General features: G+C 34.6%; 1 long non-coding RNA gene across 3 annotated transcripts; it reads right to left on the bottom strand.

Annotated features, from left to right (window-relative positions):
- Positions 1 to 4,640: 4,640 nt before the first annotated feature.
- Positions 4,641 to 15,174, bottom strand: LOC113317740. 3 transcript variants are annotated; one of them, XR_003343910.1, is made up of 9 exons: positions 14,833 to 15,174; positions 13,848 to 14,054; positions 13,462 to 13,700; positions 12,126 to 12,281; positions 11,882 to 11,961; positions 10,628 to 10,829; positions 10,237 to 10,475; positions 5,218 to 6,009; positions 4,641 to 5,110 (listed from the first exon to the last, which is right to left on the bottom strand). It is a non-coding gene; the product is annotated as an uncharacterized LOC113317740 (long non-coding RNA). The 3 variants fall into 3 exon arrangements; XR_003343912.1 differs by lacking the exons at positions 4,641 to 5,110; positions 5,218 to 6,009 and adding an exon at positions 9,649 to 10,090; XR_003343911.1 differs by lacking the exons at positions 4,641 to 5,110; positions 5,218 to 6,009 and having other exon boundaries at positions 9,649 to 10,475.
- Positions 15,175 to 15,694: the final 520 nt, after the last annotated feature.

The raw sequence follows: 15,694 nt of genomic DNA, 5'->3' as shown, positions 1-15,694 counted from the left end.
TCAATTTTTAAAGGGTTCATTGGAAGATATAGGTGGTGATGTCAGTAACTCCAAAACGATGAATAAATACATTGAGTACGGTTTTTCAAACATCTTCTTTGTAATTCTTCAAACCTGAAATTGAATGAGGTAGTCAATAAATAAAATTCAGGGACTTTTCAAAGACCCTTGTTCCTTAAAAAAAATACATTGAGTACGGTTTCATGGTGGTAGTTACCCTTTTTTTAATGGAGGTGATGGCAAAACGATGGCAGTTTTAGGGGTATATGAAATTTTATATCTGATGGGGTATGAAGAAAAACTTATGGGGTATGAAGATAAAGGGGTATCAATAACAATTGTGGGGGTATATAGAAGAAGAGCCTTATGTAATCTCAAAAAGAATGTGCACCTGTGGAGAATAACGAAGATGGTTATACTTATAAACTGAAAGAATTTTATTCCGTTTTCGCGTGAAATTTATAGAGAATGCAGGAAATCTAAGCATTAAAGAGTCGGTAATTCAACTAAAAAGAAGCGAACAAATCGTACACTTGGAAAAAAAGATTGGATGAATAAAGGTCCCAAGTTCTCCCATGTACATCTCTAATTTACTGTTTATCTATGAATCAATTACTTCCTATTAACACAAATCAAAAAAACAATTAAAAGAATATCATTGCAAAAACTCAAAATGACGAAATTAGTGTTCCATGAACTAATTGCAAAAACAATTAAAATGACGAACCCAACAAATAAAACTCATGAACTGAAATCTCGAGACCGGCCTTCCTGTCTTAAGTTATCGTTTGTTATATTAATCAGATTAAGAGAAAACCTTAATTCCATTAAACGTAGGTCAACAAATTTGGCTAATATGATGGTTGTTTACCTAATTTTGCAAAGAAGGTACACTCTTTCATCTTGAATGATACTCCTTGCTCAATCTTCATGTTTTTCCTATAAAAAAATCATATGGGATACACAATTTTGAACACCGCGTATGGATAACCATTCTTTCTTTCAAGCAAAATCAGAGTAAGGTCAGTATTCAAAGTTAAAAGCGGAGATCTGAAGAATCACATTCCACGACCATCTTCCGTCTGTCATTAGTTTCTTGAGTCGAGTCACTTCATTTACCCTAGTTGTTATTGATTCGCCAACTTCATTCTTTCGATCCATTGTCAAGCAGCAGTTTCGTTCCCTCCTCGCTAGAGCTCTCATTCGAGCGTTTTCGCTTCCATCTCCTTCCTCGTCACTTAGGGAATACTTGTACCATGAGTTGTAGAACAAATGGCGAATAACTCCGTAGTAGAAGTAGAATCATACCTGGGATTGGATCTTTCTTCTTCGTTTCCTCCTTTGAGTTGTTGTAGAATTAAATTTTTATTTTTCTTTTTATCTTTGCAACGGGTAATTTTGCATTTGAAAGATGATGTCAGAAATTCCAAAGAGATACAAATACGTACTAAACGCAACAAAGATTAAAAAAAAAAAAAAAGCATTTTCCAAAAACGAATCTGATCAAAAAGACCTTAAATCCGAAGTTATTAACTCTCCGTTAATTACCAAAGATGTATGTGGTTGAAAACGTCTCACTACTTTGAAATGAGCCGGTAAGTTTGAAGCAATGTTCTCCTTCACAAAATTCTCCAAGTCGTTTTGTTAATCAGAATCAAGATAAAGTGATAGGAAACCATGTGGAACTGAATTCTTACTGTTACTATTCTATAGTGGTAAAACAGAAAACTCTTTCTTTCTCTTCTAGTACATCCAAATTGGAAGAAAACCCGTGTATATACTGCATCTTGAAGAATCCGTCAATAGAAGATGACGAAGAGGAAGGGTCGCAGCATATCTATTTGATCGGAGAGGTGTGTATTCAGTGGCGGAGCCAAAATTATTAAAGCATTGAAGAGTCGTGTCGGTACTGATAAAAAACAAAGAGTCGTGGCAACATTCTTTTCATCCATCTTGTTATTAGGTAACAATCGTTCACCAAGAGACGTATCTATTCAGTCTAATCTGACTGTACATATGGGTGTGACTTGGCATCTCACGTGGTGCTCTAGTTTTTCAATATTTCTGAAAATGAATATCCAGATGACACATGGGATTGATGGATTCTTCTTTATATAAGAAACAATTGATTGAACAACTGCATAACTAGTTTCATTTGAGTCATTTGAACCAGTTGTGATTGAGATGAACAAGGTTGATAAGAAAGTATTCATATGTCTAACTTCGGTTAACTATTGTTGAACCAACCGTGTGCACATGTTTAGGTATGGCTACCCTTATCTAAATGAAAGAACATTTCATTTGTGTATAACAAGCTAAGTTCGATCTAACGGATGAAAGATATTAGCTTGAATCTAATCAGTTTTTCATCTACACAAAATTGGTTAAAAAGACCAAAATCAACAATTCCTGGGTGAAATGGACAGTTAGATTTTGATACTGTTTAAATGGACAAAAATGTAAAAATAGGCAGGATGTAACCAGTTTCATCGTGCCCATTTTCAAATATTTTTTCTTATTTTTAATTTACACAGGATATATCCAGTTTCATCCTTGTTATTTTTTAAATTTAAGCTAGGATGAATCCAGTTTCATCCTTGCTATTTTCTTTTTTTGGCCATTTCACCCAAACTATTTTTTACTAGTCCATTTGAACCGTGATTTAAAAATATTTGGACAAATGACCCATTTTCCGTTTCATCTAACGGTGAATATTAAATGCTTTGTTACCAAGGTAACTTAGATTGCAAACCCTGATTTGAAAACTATATAAATGAGAACTTTAATTAGAAACTGAGAAACCTAATCCCCACACCTCCTGTGTGATACTAGTTGTGACTAGAGTCGATTCTCCTTTAACCTTAGGTTTTTCCCAAATGCAGGTTAACGACTTGAAGACTTCATTGGGATTGTGAAGCCAGTCCCAACTATTTTATCTGTAATAACATAAGCCTCAACTCCACCTGCAACAGCGTAATAGCATCACTAACAAACACCAAAATCTCCAACAAAACTGCAAGCTCATCAGCATCAGAACACAACTCCGACCATTCTCACTGCCTCCTGCCATATCTCTCTACACTCAGTAAGTGTTGAAATTTTCTAATGAGTAGCAGCTACGACTGACCTCCAGAGTGCACCAGATCTTAAACTTATCCCGTTACAAACCACATAAACAATGCATCACCAAAAGCATAATATTAATATTTTTCAGCTACAATAGTTAGGATTTCATTTGTGGAATTTCATTATAAACCACTTACCCAATTATATCCTACGTTGTACTGATCAAAGGTCTTCCAAAAGAATATGTATAGCTGAAACACTTATTCTAGCTAAATAGCAAGCATGACCCATTGGAGTATCGACTAATCATCCACTAAATACTGGATACAACTTTTGTGTTCACCGAAAATCAAATCACATAATCAAAATCAATCGAGTTAGCAAATCCTATCCAAGACAGAAAACACAACCACTACAACCGTGATTATATATAAATACAAAGATATATCCTAAAAGCTTTAATTAACTCATGAATCTTAGTCTATAAATAAACACTTTGTCTCTTGCTTCTGATTTCAAGCAAAGCTTCTGGTCCCTATACTTTATTGTGCGAGATATCAAAATATTGTGCGCGATATCAAGCATTCTAGATGGTCCCTTCCCTGACATCCGAAATCGTTATGTAAACGTGTTTGCAAGAATTGCTTTGAAATCATCTCTAACCCCTGTTTTATTAATACGCACCTTAATCTCATTACCCAGATAAATAATAACTTTGCTATTGTGTCTAAATGTAACCATGATGGCAGAATTAGATACAAATACACTCCAGTTTTATAGGTTATGACACATTATCACCGTTGAGTGAAAGTGATCAAGATGATGCCGATAGCATGTTGTTTAAAGGTGGTTCAATCTTTTCATCAACACCTCAAACTTCTATTAGCTTGTGGTGTTCTTGTAATGGTTTGGTTTGTTTAATCTTTTCGACTAATAAAAACAAAGGTTTTGTATTTGGAACCGGGCGACAAGAGAATACAAGAAACTACCCGAAACACCAACAGGTTGGGTATATTTTTGGCGTTATGGATGTGCTTTGGGTACGATAGTTTATAATTATAGTACCATTGGACGACTTGACAAATCAAATCCTAGTTTGTACATTAGGATCGAATTCGTGGAAGAAAATTCACAATATTTTTTCTTCGCTAATTGAACAACGGTCCGGGGTGCTTTTTAATGGATATTCTCATTGGCTTGGTGCGCGATGCGGAGATGATTTCAGATTTATAATCACTTTTGATATTCGCAACCAGACATCCAATGAAATACAACTGCCTAAGGAAGCTTGGGATGAAGGAAGGGTCCTCCCGCTTTTGTGTCGGGGTATTGGAAGGGTGCCTCTGTGTAATTGTTCAATATTATTTTGATGATGTGCATCGAAATCAGGTTGTAGTATGTGCAATGCAAGTGTACGGAGTTCCAGAATCTTGGACTAAACGTTATATCATCAACCATGAAAGAATTCAAAGAATTCTGAAGAACGATTTAAGAACCATGACACTGTTTATGCATTTCCTGGTTATAATAATCTAGTTATACACAACCCGGTATCAAGGTATAAAAGGGCTGGAGAAGTAAATTTTCATGGTTTGCCAAACAAACTCAATGAACACGAGAGTTACTTTGGAACCTTAGTTTCAAAGAACTCTGGTACGTATGTGGGAGGAAATGGACAAATAGAGTTCTCCTTTGATGATGAAGGAGAAAAAGAGGGAATACAATCAGGAAAATACAATCAAGAAAATGAAGTCGGTCATGAGGAATCCGAAGACGATTAAGACTAAGAACTCTGCTTATTCCATTGATTTTTTTTATGACTACAAAGCAGCCTGTATCATCTGTAACAAAATGGTTTCATCATGTGCAGTACGTGGTCTATGATGTTCTGTCCTTGAATACCATTATCTACTGAAAGCTACAATATGTTGTTCTTCTTGTAATAAATCATTTGAAACTTAGGACTGGAGATTCTGTTGCGTCTGCCTTACTTTTTTGAGTCAATCCAGCTATTTCTTTCAGCGGTTTCCACGCGAATTCTCTCCTGTTTCATCCAGGTGCATATAACAGCATTAGCAACATATATATATCAGCAGACAATTAGGAAAATGAATATAAAAGAGCAGTGAGAGACATAATTCATTAGAATACCAGTTTTCATATTCTGAACTTTAGGTTGGAAAGTAAGCAGCAAAGCAAGAAATTGCAACTTTCAAATCAACAATACGTGTCAATCCCCAGATTCCCCACTGCCCGTCCAGCCCCCATCTCCCAACAAGGACAACACTCCTCTCTATCTATGGAGGGAGGGGTGAACTTCATTTTACGAGCGAGCTAGTTGACCGGATTGAATAGTTACTTGAGCTTTTTCTTGCTGCTAGCGATGATGAAGTGGCATTGTTCCTTGCTATAACTTCTAACTTGATCCTTAAACAAAAGAAACTCCTATAAACTCGTTATCTCCATCATGTGGCTTGTAAGCTAATTGGTGCATCTTCGTGAGCTTTGCGAACTTGGATGGACCTCTATGACTGGTCCGACATAATTACTTCCGATATAGCTTGATAGTTGGTATATAGGTGACTATGAGTCCTGAGTGTATCGAGATGAATGATCCGAACCAAGTATGTTAATCTGGAATGACCTGACTATCCCGAGTGAGTTGGTTGGTACTTCACGAGCTGATGTGTCCAAGCTGACTAGTTACGAGCAACTGATCCGAGGTAGGTGCTGAACTGATGGTGATAATAATCTGTAGTTGTGAGTTGCTCCACGTATCGCTGCTTCCCCTAAACACGATGATTTGAATTGGCAACTGACGGCAATCGATCATCATGATATGACTTTGAAGCTATGTGGCGAGACTCTGCTACACGACGCCAAAAAGACTTCTCTTTACATCATCCACAGCATGTGCTAGAATAAGATCTCACTCAATCATCACTACGACACATCGATCGGATTTATTATCAAGAAAAATTTAAGCCAATATCATATGAAACATGAAAAGTTTTGATGACAGATCTTTGCATTTGAGCAACTTTGAGTAAACCACAAGTTTTTCAACAGTACTGTAACAATCCTTGTTTCTAGCGCCATAGCGCCAAACTATAATAACAAGTTCCTTGCTACTACAGTTTGGCGTTAGAAAAAGGGATCATAACAAAACTGATTAAAAACTTAGGTTCCACAAAATTTAGTTATCAAAACAAAAACAAAAAAAAAAAGTTTCGAAGTTGTTCATAGAGTTCCACTCTTCATGATAGATCAACAAGTTAGAGAAACAAATATAAGTTTTTTCATCCAAAAACAAGCAAACTTCAGACAACAAACAACATCTACAACCAGAGATCAGGGAAAGAAAGACGTGAAGTTGCTGCTACAAAGAACAGAAAGCAGATTTGAAGAAAATTTCAGAAGAAGTAGAAACGGAAAAATCTTCACCGAAGAACAAATCCAAATAGGATAAAATTCAAAATCTACCTAAGAACAAACTACGCAAAAATATCAGATGAAAATGATGTGAATGATTACATATATCAGGCCTGTGTTGAAACCAATTACTGGTTTAAGTGGTTTTGGAGAAAAACAAACTTCTGAAGGCCAATATTATTTCATAGAAATTTGTTTTCATTAGCATAGTTCCCATTACAGTGAGTTGAAGCTCTACCAACAGAGAGGAAAAGAACCCTCATTTAACCTAAATCACTAAATCAGTTTCCCTTTTAAAGACGAGTACAGATCAGTTATATCAAGCCTCTTAGCTTAATAACTACTGGCATCCCCACATGCTTTATGTATTTGCATAGCTAATTTATCCCAACTTTTACTTTAAAAACTTAATAAATTTTATCATTTTTATATGCCTAATTATATTCTTATTAGCACTATCATAATTAATTTTACTAGCGATAATCTCCACTTCCAAATAGTGGAATTGGATTTTCTGCCAAATATTTAAAAAATTTTGAGTCCTGCAATTGGATTTTCTGCCAAATATTTAAAAAACTTCGAGTCTTGCAATCACGCGCACAGCCGCGTGACAGCTATTATGAACCCGCATCAATGAAAAATCTATTATATTTATATCCATTTATGAGAGTTCGTAATAGCTGCCACGCGACTGTGCGCGTGATTGCAAGACTCAACTTTTTAAATATTTGGCAAAAAAATCCAATTCCACTATTTGGAAGGACATCTAAAACTTTTAGTATGGTTTTACCTATAAAAAATCCAATTTTGTAGAACCTTTTTAAAGTTGGGTAAACAAGACTCACTATATTATTCTTCATATTGTTAACACTCTTACAACTTATCTTCATGGTCAACACTCTCACAACGGCAGCCGCCTAATTGATCAGAAATTAATTCCAAAATCACCATCTCATCGGGTTTGAGATCGGATCGCTAAACCTATTCTCCCTTTATTTTATTTTTCTGTACATGATATTGAAACCAAACAATCCATTAATGTGAAACTGTTAGGTTTGGGGATAATGTGAAAACCCAATTGAAACAGTGAAGCAATTATAAAAAGAAAAACACTTTGTTCAACGCATCGATACAAAATTAAATGTTCATTCAAGAAAGAAAAAAATAAGTTCCAGTTATGCGATTAACCATACTTCTTGCTGTTCTCATTTTGATTACAAAACCATTACTTGATTGTGTTTATAAACAGTACAAGCTTTAGTGATAGTGGTGGTAATACGAAGGTGGCGCGGTGGTGCTAGCATGAGTTGCACAGATTTATAGAGGTAATTTACGAGATTTAGGATCAGACAGAGAAGAAGAAGATGGTTAGGGATGAAGATGACAGTTACCAATACATTTTTCTGGCATGGATGGGAGGATTGGAAATAGGTAAAACCTTTAGTATCATTGCCTCTGCTATTGATGGTATAGTACCAAACTATGAGAAACTGATCCAAATAGCCAGAAGGACATCTTAATCTTTAATAAAATCTCCACACTGACAGTTGAACAAAAGTATGACTTCTAAGCATTTTCTAATTAGTTACTTTTTCTTCTATTGTGCACAGCAAATTTATAAATATATTAGCATCTGTAATGTCCCAAACCAAGATTATCTTATCTCGGACTACAGATGCATCAAAAAATACAGATGCATCAAAAAATACAGATCAAGTAAAATGCTACTTGCATCAGAAATATTGGACTACAGATGTATGAGAAATTCAACAACTCTCCAACAACAATATTACTTGGGAAATAATCTTGATAACTAGGTGGTAGGAAAATTAAAATAAATAAATAAAAGAGATACGATCCCAAGAGTGAACTCATGAGAACAAAAATCCGCCCTAACCTAAAATCCTATGTTACAACGATACGCCTAAAAAAAAGATCATCCGTATCGATACTTATTTACACAGATACGCGTACTAATACTCCCAATACTTCAAGATACAACTCAGTTAGAAAACTTTGACTAAATATTAGAAAATTTAGATATTTTACTAGAGTCTATGAGAAGTTTTAACTATAGTGACAAAATATTAGTTCTGAATCTGTCCACTGATCTTGCTCTAGACTTTCTTCCTTCTTATCCAGACTTTTTCTCTCTTCAGTGAGGTTAATCATACGTATTATATTTTAATCATGCAAACACATGTATGTATTTTGTCAAGTTTCTATCTTATATATAATATATTTATGTTAAACTACTGATCAATATTGAGTATGCCGTATCGCCGTATTTTAATTTTTCAAGTTGGTGTATCATAGTAGCGTATTGGTATCTTGTATCCGATACCGTATCTGTATCGTTGTAACACAGCTAAAATCACTTTCCATTTTACAAGGAATGTGAGTAGAAAGGCTTTTCTAAACTTGGATGTACTCAATTCTCTTATAAAAGGAATAGTGATTTAGGTTCGGGCAGAATTTAATTCATTTCTTGATGATTTTCTACTCCTTGATAGAATTTCATGTATCTTCTATGAACACAAAGCCAATGAATACACTAACTAGTGGATGTAGGCCTCAGTATGTCGTAAATCCTGGTGTCAGTCTCCCTATCTCATCTAATATTTCTCTTATATGTTTATCATCTTGTTCTCTAGCTAGGACCATTAGATAAAGTTTGGAATAACTACCAGATTTTTTTACAGTTACAATTCGAGAACAAATTTTGCAAAATTCCTAAATGAAGATGATAAAAGAATTGGAAATCTCAAGTTTGATATTGAATCAGATTTGTGTCTGAGAAAATCAAACTTTCAAGGTCTTACTTAATAGAAACCCAAATTTTTTCTCAAGACTTCCTCTATTAGCATAGTTTCTGATACAATGTTTTAAACTTCCTTAAGGAATTTATCACTCTACCCGAAACAAAAAGAAAGAAAAAAAAATCCTTTATAAACAGAACTATGCAAAAAATTGCTATTGGTAAAAATTGTTATTACTCTATCTTCATTTTAACATTGCCAAAATAACTACAGGTTTTACGATCAATAAATGTTGGGTTCTTAGATGTGAAATTTATGGTGAATTTGTGAGTCTAATTTTGTGATAGAAGAGAGAACTCACACTTAGGTTTTTTCAGATAGATAACTCTGATTTTTCTTCTTTTTTTTATTAGATGAGATTAGTACAGATATTACATATACATGTCTATCTTATAGCCTTACAGACCGACAATCTAGAGTTTTCTGACCACAAACTAGTTAACTGAGTTAGTGTTCACACAAGAACTTTGACTGACTGTAAACTCTAGAAACTTGCAGACTCCGGTAACTTCTTTACTGCTAGACCAATATTTTACATTTAGAAAAATCCAGAAAAAGTGTATCACACATTTCAACAATAAAAGCATGAAAACAATCATAACAGTACAAATCCAAGCACTAGTAGTACCATCAGGTGATAGAAAATAACTCACATATAGAATCACTATTTCTATGCCCATTTCTAACAACAGAACACTAGCATTTTGTCATATGGAGAATAAATGACTAAATGTCTTACCTATCATGTAAAAGAGGATAAACCCAAGAGTCTACTGCTTTCAAAAGAAAAAGTAGAGATAAGTAATGAATCTAATGATGGTTCTAATGCGATTAAAGAAGAAAAACATCAGTTCTCATAAAAAAAAAAAATTGTTAAATCAGCAACAAATGTTATCAGCGGAAACAAAGAGAAAATTACCTGAACTAAGATGATTGGCACTTCATCTTTTGATTCTGAAGATCTTAAGTCCACCCATTGCTGCGGCAGACAGCCTGATTATCATGAGTTTTTTGTGCTTCACGCTAACACAGATTAAACCTCTAACTGGAACGGTACAGCCTTCACATGCAATTAATACCAGTATACGCAGGTTCCACTGTTTCCATCCAGCACAGTTCACAGCTCTGGAAGTCCCAGGTAACATCCAAACAGCCAACCTGTAGCAAATGTTTACCTGTTAATCCCAAAGATACATAAACCCTTAAAAGTTCATAAAAAAGGAATTGAAGCTAGAAAAGAATGTAGACGTAAGAAACCCAAAATCCAGAAATGGAACCTCCCTGAAACTCGTCAAAAGGCAAGGCATTACCTAATCAAAAGAAAACAGCATTCCAGAAACACCTTCCGACCAATATATCCATATAGACAGATAAATGTCCTTCCTTTTAAGCCGTCCCAAGTCCGAAATGAATGATATCACCCCTTCTAAAACCTATCCGATTTGTTCACAACTTGATTTTCAACAACTGCAGCGTCTAGACCATGTATTTGATGAATCATTATCATCAGCCCTGAAAAGGCGATTAAAACAATCATCAAAATGAAAGAAATATTTTCTATCATATAAAGAAACAGTACTCACCATGAATCAACAACCAAATTACCCCCAGGATATTGTTCATTATCCACCTCTGGTGAAATATTGCAATACATTTTTTGGATAATTTACATATGTATATTGCTTTCTAGTACAACTACGAAGTTGGTGCGCACATACTAGAGTTGATCCGAGAGTTGTCTTTGAACTTGTTATAACTAGATACAGGAACATGCTACACACAAAATTGTGAAAAGTAGACAAAATTGATGAAACTGATGAAACTATGCCTACGAACTTGTCTTTCCCCATAAATAGAAAATCGATTAAAGCCAACATGATCTACACCAGAACTAATCATTATTCAGTAGGAATAAATGTAATACCAAGATACCAAGACATGAGATTTTCACATAACATAATGTTTAAGAACTTTGTTAAAAGGAACACCCTCCCAGCAACAAAAAGAAGGAAAAGAGTTCTTTATAACATAAATCATTTTTTAAAAGAGAAATTAAGTATAAACTAATTACAAAAATGCCCTTAGCTTATAAAATTTGCATCATCCGCTAAATTTTTAAACCAAGGATATTAATGTAACTAAATCATACCCATTTTTCTTAAAATGAACTTACACCAAAAAGAACTCTATTCCTCTCACTCTTTATGCTTTCTCAGATAGAGCTCCAACCTTGTTAATGGAAGACCAAGAATTACTCATGAACATAGGCCTAGATATGCAGACATTGGTAAAAAAATTGCTACTACTCTCTTTATCTTCATTTTAAACATCACTTTTCGGTTACACTGTCCAAATAACTATTGGTTTTAAAGCATAATTAAGTATTTAATTTATAATATAATAGGGGATAAACCAAAAGTCTACTTTACAAAAGCACAGATGAGTAGTAATGATGTTGCTAATGAAGAAAATGATCACTCTCATAAATGTAAATGGTTGGTAAATCAGGAGAAAAAATGCTATTTGTGTACTATTAACAGAAATAATGAGAAACATCAAATTACCTGACTAAGATGATTGATGTTTCATTCTATTTGCTACTGAAATTCATAACTTTGTCCATTGCCTCTGTGCCATTTACAACCTACAGAAAATGCTTACTTGTTAAACCCAAAGGTATATAAACCCTTCTGTCTAGAGAAGTTCATAAAAAAAAACTAACAGCTAGAAATAATGTAGAGGCAAGAAACCCCAAATCCACAAGAAAAAATAAATCTATGAAGTTCACAAGAGGCATAATGGCATTACCTAATCAGGAGGGAAGCGATCTTGTCAGAAACACCTTCCAGATAACATATGTGTGTAGATAGACAAGTAATCTCCAGGTCAGATAGACAACTTGACCTTTCAATCCAATTGCAGCATCCAGACCATGTTGATATTGATGAATTGTTATCACCACCACTGAAAAAGGCAATTGAAACAATCATCAAAATGAAAGAGATATTTTCTATAAAACAGTAATCAATCAACGACTAGAAAGGCAAGAGGAAAACCAAAACACCCAGAATATTGTTCATTTTCAACCTCATAAGAAATATTAAACTAATAATTTTTTGTAGAAATTTTACACATGTAGATTCCTTTCCAGTACAACTATGCCACTTTGGTGAGCACTGAGCACATACTAGAGATGATCCAAAAGTTATCTTTGAATCTAGATAACTAGATACAAGCACATGCTACGCATGGAAAGTGTGAAAAGTAGAGAAACCAATTAAGTTATGTCTCGGACGATGTTCTTAATCTAATATGAAAGCATAGCTGCTTCTCCACAAAATACATAATTGGTTAAACCCAAAATGATATACACCTGAACTTCACATTATTCAGTAAAAATCAAATGTACCCAGTGGCCAAGACACCTGAACTCAAACATTGTATATCTCTTAAGAATTTCCACAAACAGTTGAGAAGTTCACAAATTAGATAGACCAATAAACTGGGTTTACAACATCAATTAGATTGAACTTCTGGATAAGCGGGCCCACATTGTTAGATCGAATCAAAGTGTTCCAACTTCACACACGGAAACGATTTCAAACAACCATTGGATGCCACTATTGGACTAAAGACGTAACCGAAAGTTAGTAACTCTCCGGTGACAAATTACTTGGTGAATGATCACGATCAACGAGGTGGTAGAAATATTGAACAAGATCCCACATGGATCAAACTCTATATAGAGAAATAGATTCTGATGAGTAAACTCAAGAGAATAAAGATTCCCCCAAACCTAATCGCTTTCTTTTATAAGGGAAGTGAATAGGTTCTACTCACTTTCCTTATACAAGGAAAAGTGATTAGGTTAGGCTGGATCTTTAGTTTTCTCTGCAGCTCACTCTACTAGCTAGTTAAGAGTACGCACATACAACTTGAAATTTAAAATGAATACTAAAATCAAGTATTTAATATGTATTACGGGATAAACTAAAAGTTTACTCTTCAAAAGTAGAGATTTGTAATGATGGTGCTAATGCGACTTATAAAGAAACAGATCATTTCTAATAAAATAAATGGTTAAATCAGCAAAACAATGTTATTTACATATTATCAACGGATATGAACAGAAACATCAAATTACCTGAACTGATTGTATTTGCTACTGAAAATGTTAAGTTCGTCCATCGTTACGCCAGACGACCCGATTTTCATGGGTTTCTTTGGGCTTCAAGTTAACACAGTTTGAACATAGTAGTAAGGTCATCACTTGCAAATACCAACATGGGCAGTTTCCTGGGATTCCAGACCGCACAACTCACATACAAGGCAGGCCCAGGTAACATTCCTAGCAGCTCACCTGTGCCTCCTCGCATATATAACCTGCACCAAATGTTTACATGTTACAACCAGAGATACATAAACCCTTCTGCCTAGAAAAGTTCATAAAAAGAACTCAGAGCTAGAAAAGAACTTAGAGGTGATAAATCCAGAAATCAAACCTCTCTTAAACTCGGCAAGAGGCATTACCTAATCAAGAGGGAAGCAGCATTTCAGAAACGCCTTCTTAATAACATATATGCATATAGATGGATAAAACTTTTAAGCTATGCAGTCCCCAAGTCCAAAATGAGTGAAATCGCCCCTTCTAAAACCTATCTGACTCGTTCACAACTTGATCTTTCCACCTATCGGCAGCATCTAGACCATGTAGTTGATGAACCATTATTATCAGCGCTGAAAAAGGCGAAGAAACCAAATTACCAAGGACAGTGGTGGAAGAAACCAAATTACCAAGGATACTTTTCATTACCCACCTCAGGTAAAATATTGTAATACATTTTTTTGGATATTTTACATATGTATAGAAGTATACTATAATCATGCCAATTTGATGAGCACATACTAAAGATGATCCAAAAGTTGTCTTTGAATCTATATAACTAGTTGCAGCCACATGCTACGCAGTGAGAGAAGTACACAAAACTGATTAAACTAAACCTTAGGCGACATTGATAATCTAATGTGACAGCATAGCTACTTCTCCAAAGACAGAAAATCGTTTAAACCCAGCATGATATACACCTGAACTTCACATTATTCAGTAGGAACAGATGTCATAGCAAGAATCGTTTAAACAAAACTTAAAATCAAAAACATTGTGTCTCTCTCAAGTCTTAAGTATTTCCACAAACAGTTGAGAAGTTCACTAATTAGCTAGATAACCAATAAACTGAATTTAACACATCACCAAAATGAAATTCTTGAATATCATCAGATACGCAAACTCCATCTGATTATGGTTCAGTAAAGTTATAATTTAAGCATTTTCTATTAGTTTTTTCTTCTATTGTGCACATTCAACTATCTCCTTATGGGTTCAAAACTTCCAATCCAAAAAATAAAAATTAAAAATTTGTTTGACACAATCAACAGAGTTAACGAGATCCTAATCACACACACAAAAATGAACCTAAACTAAAACAAACAAAATACCAAATAGAAAATTGGTTACCTGAGCTATTGTCCCATTTGATTGTTAGATCAAATCAAAGTGTTCTCCAATCCCCCATCTCGAGTAAATCTAAAATTAAGATTGCAAAGGACAGTTAGTGCAGCTGATATACCATAATCTTCGGATACAAAGACCACGTAATGCCATTATTAGATCAATAACGTCAAACGTGGGTCTGTGTATCTGAAGATTATAGATGAGCTAATCTTGGTCATCTATAATAAGAATCTATCTCTGCTGCTGTTTTCATCTAATAATAAGTATTGAAAGATTGAATCTTGAAGAGGGTAAAGGTTACAATTTTTGGATTCAATTTCTTTTTGATTTTGATAGAATATTAGATGGAGATCGGAAATTCTCTGTACAAATGTGGAAATGAATTTTTGTATTTATAGTCTAGGAATTGAGCAATTTAGGCCTTACGTTCTTTTGGGTTGAGTACACAAGGTTGTGTGCGTGTGTGCTACATGGAATCATTTCCCAAGTTATGGATTTGTAATCTTGGGGCAGTAACTTTTTTTTAGTACATGTGTAAAACAGCTGAAGTAAAATGTCTTTTTCTTTTTTTCCTTTATACCCTAGGCTAGTGGTCCTATGCTCCATCCAATCTCTTTATATTGGAGTGGATTTTGACAATTACATGGTTCGAACCCTACCTCCGCAATGGAAGGGAGCATGCCAACCACCAGACCACTTGGTGATTTAAGTAAAATGTCTTTAACTACCCTTTATTTACCTTTTTTGACTGGTTGAATGAGGCTTCACAAACAGCGACAAGAAAAAAATAAAGAAAAGTTTGACCCAAAATGAGTCCTACTCCGAGAATGGAAAAAACGTTTTCCATACATTTTTAGAAGTAATT

Source organism: Papaver somniferum, chromosome 10, assembly GCF_003573695.1.
Source record: "Papaver somniferum cultivar HN1 chromosome 10, ASM357369v1, whole genome shotgun sequence".
In the NCBI taxonomy this organism is placed as follows: Eukaryota; Viridiplantae; Streptophyta; class Magnoliopsida; order Ranunculales; family Papaveraceae; genus Papaver; species Papaver somniferum.
Note: the sequence above shows the minus strand (reverse complement) of the source record. Positions and strands in the feature narration are given on the sequence as shown.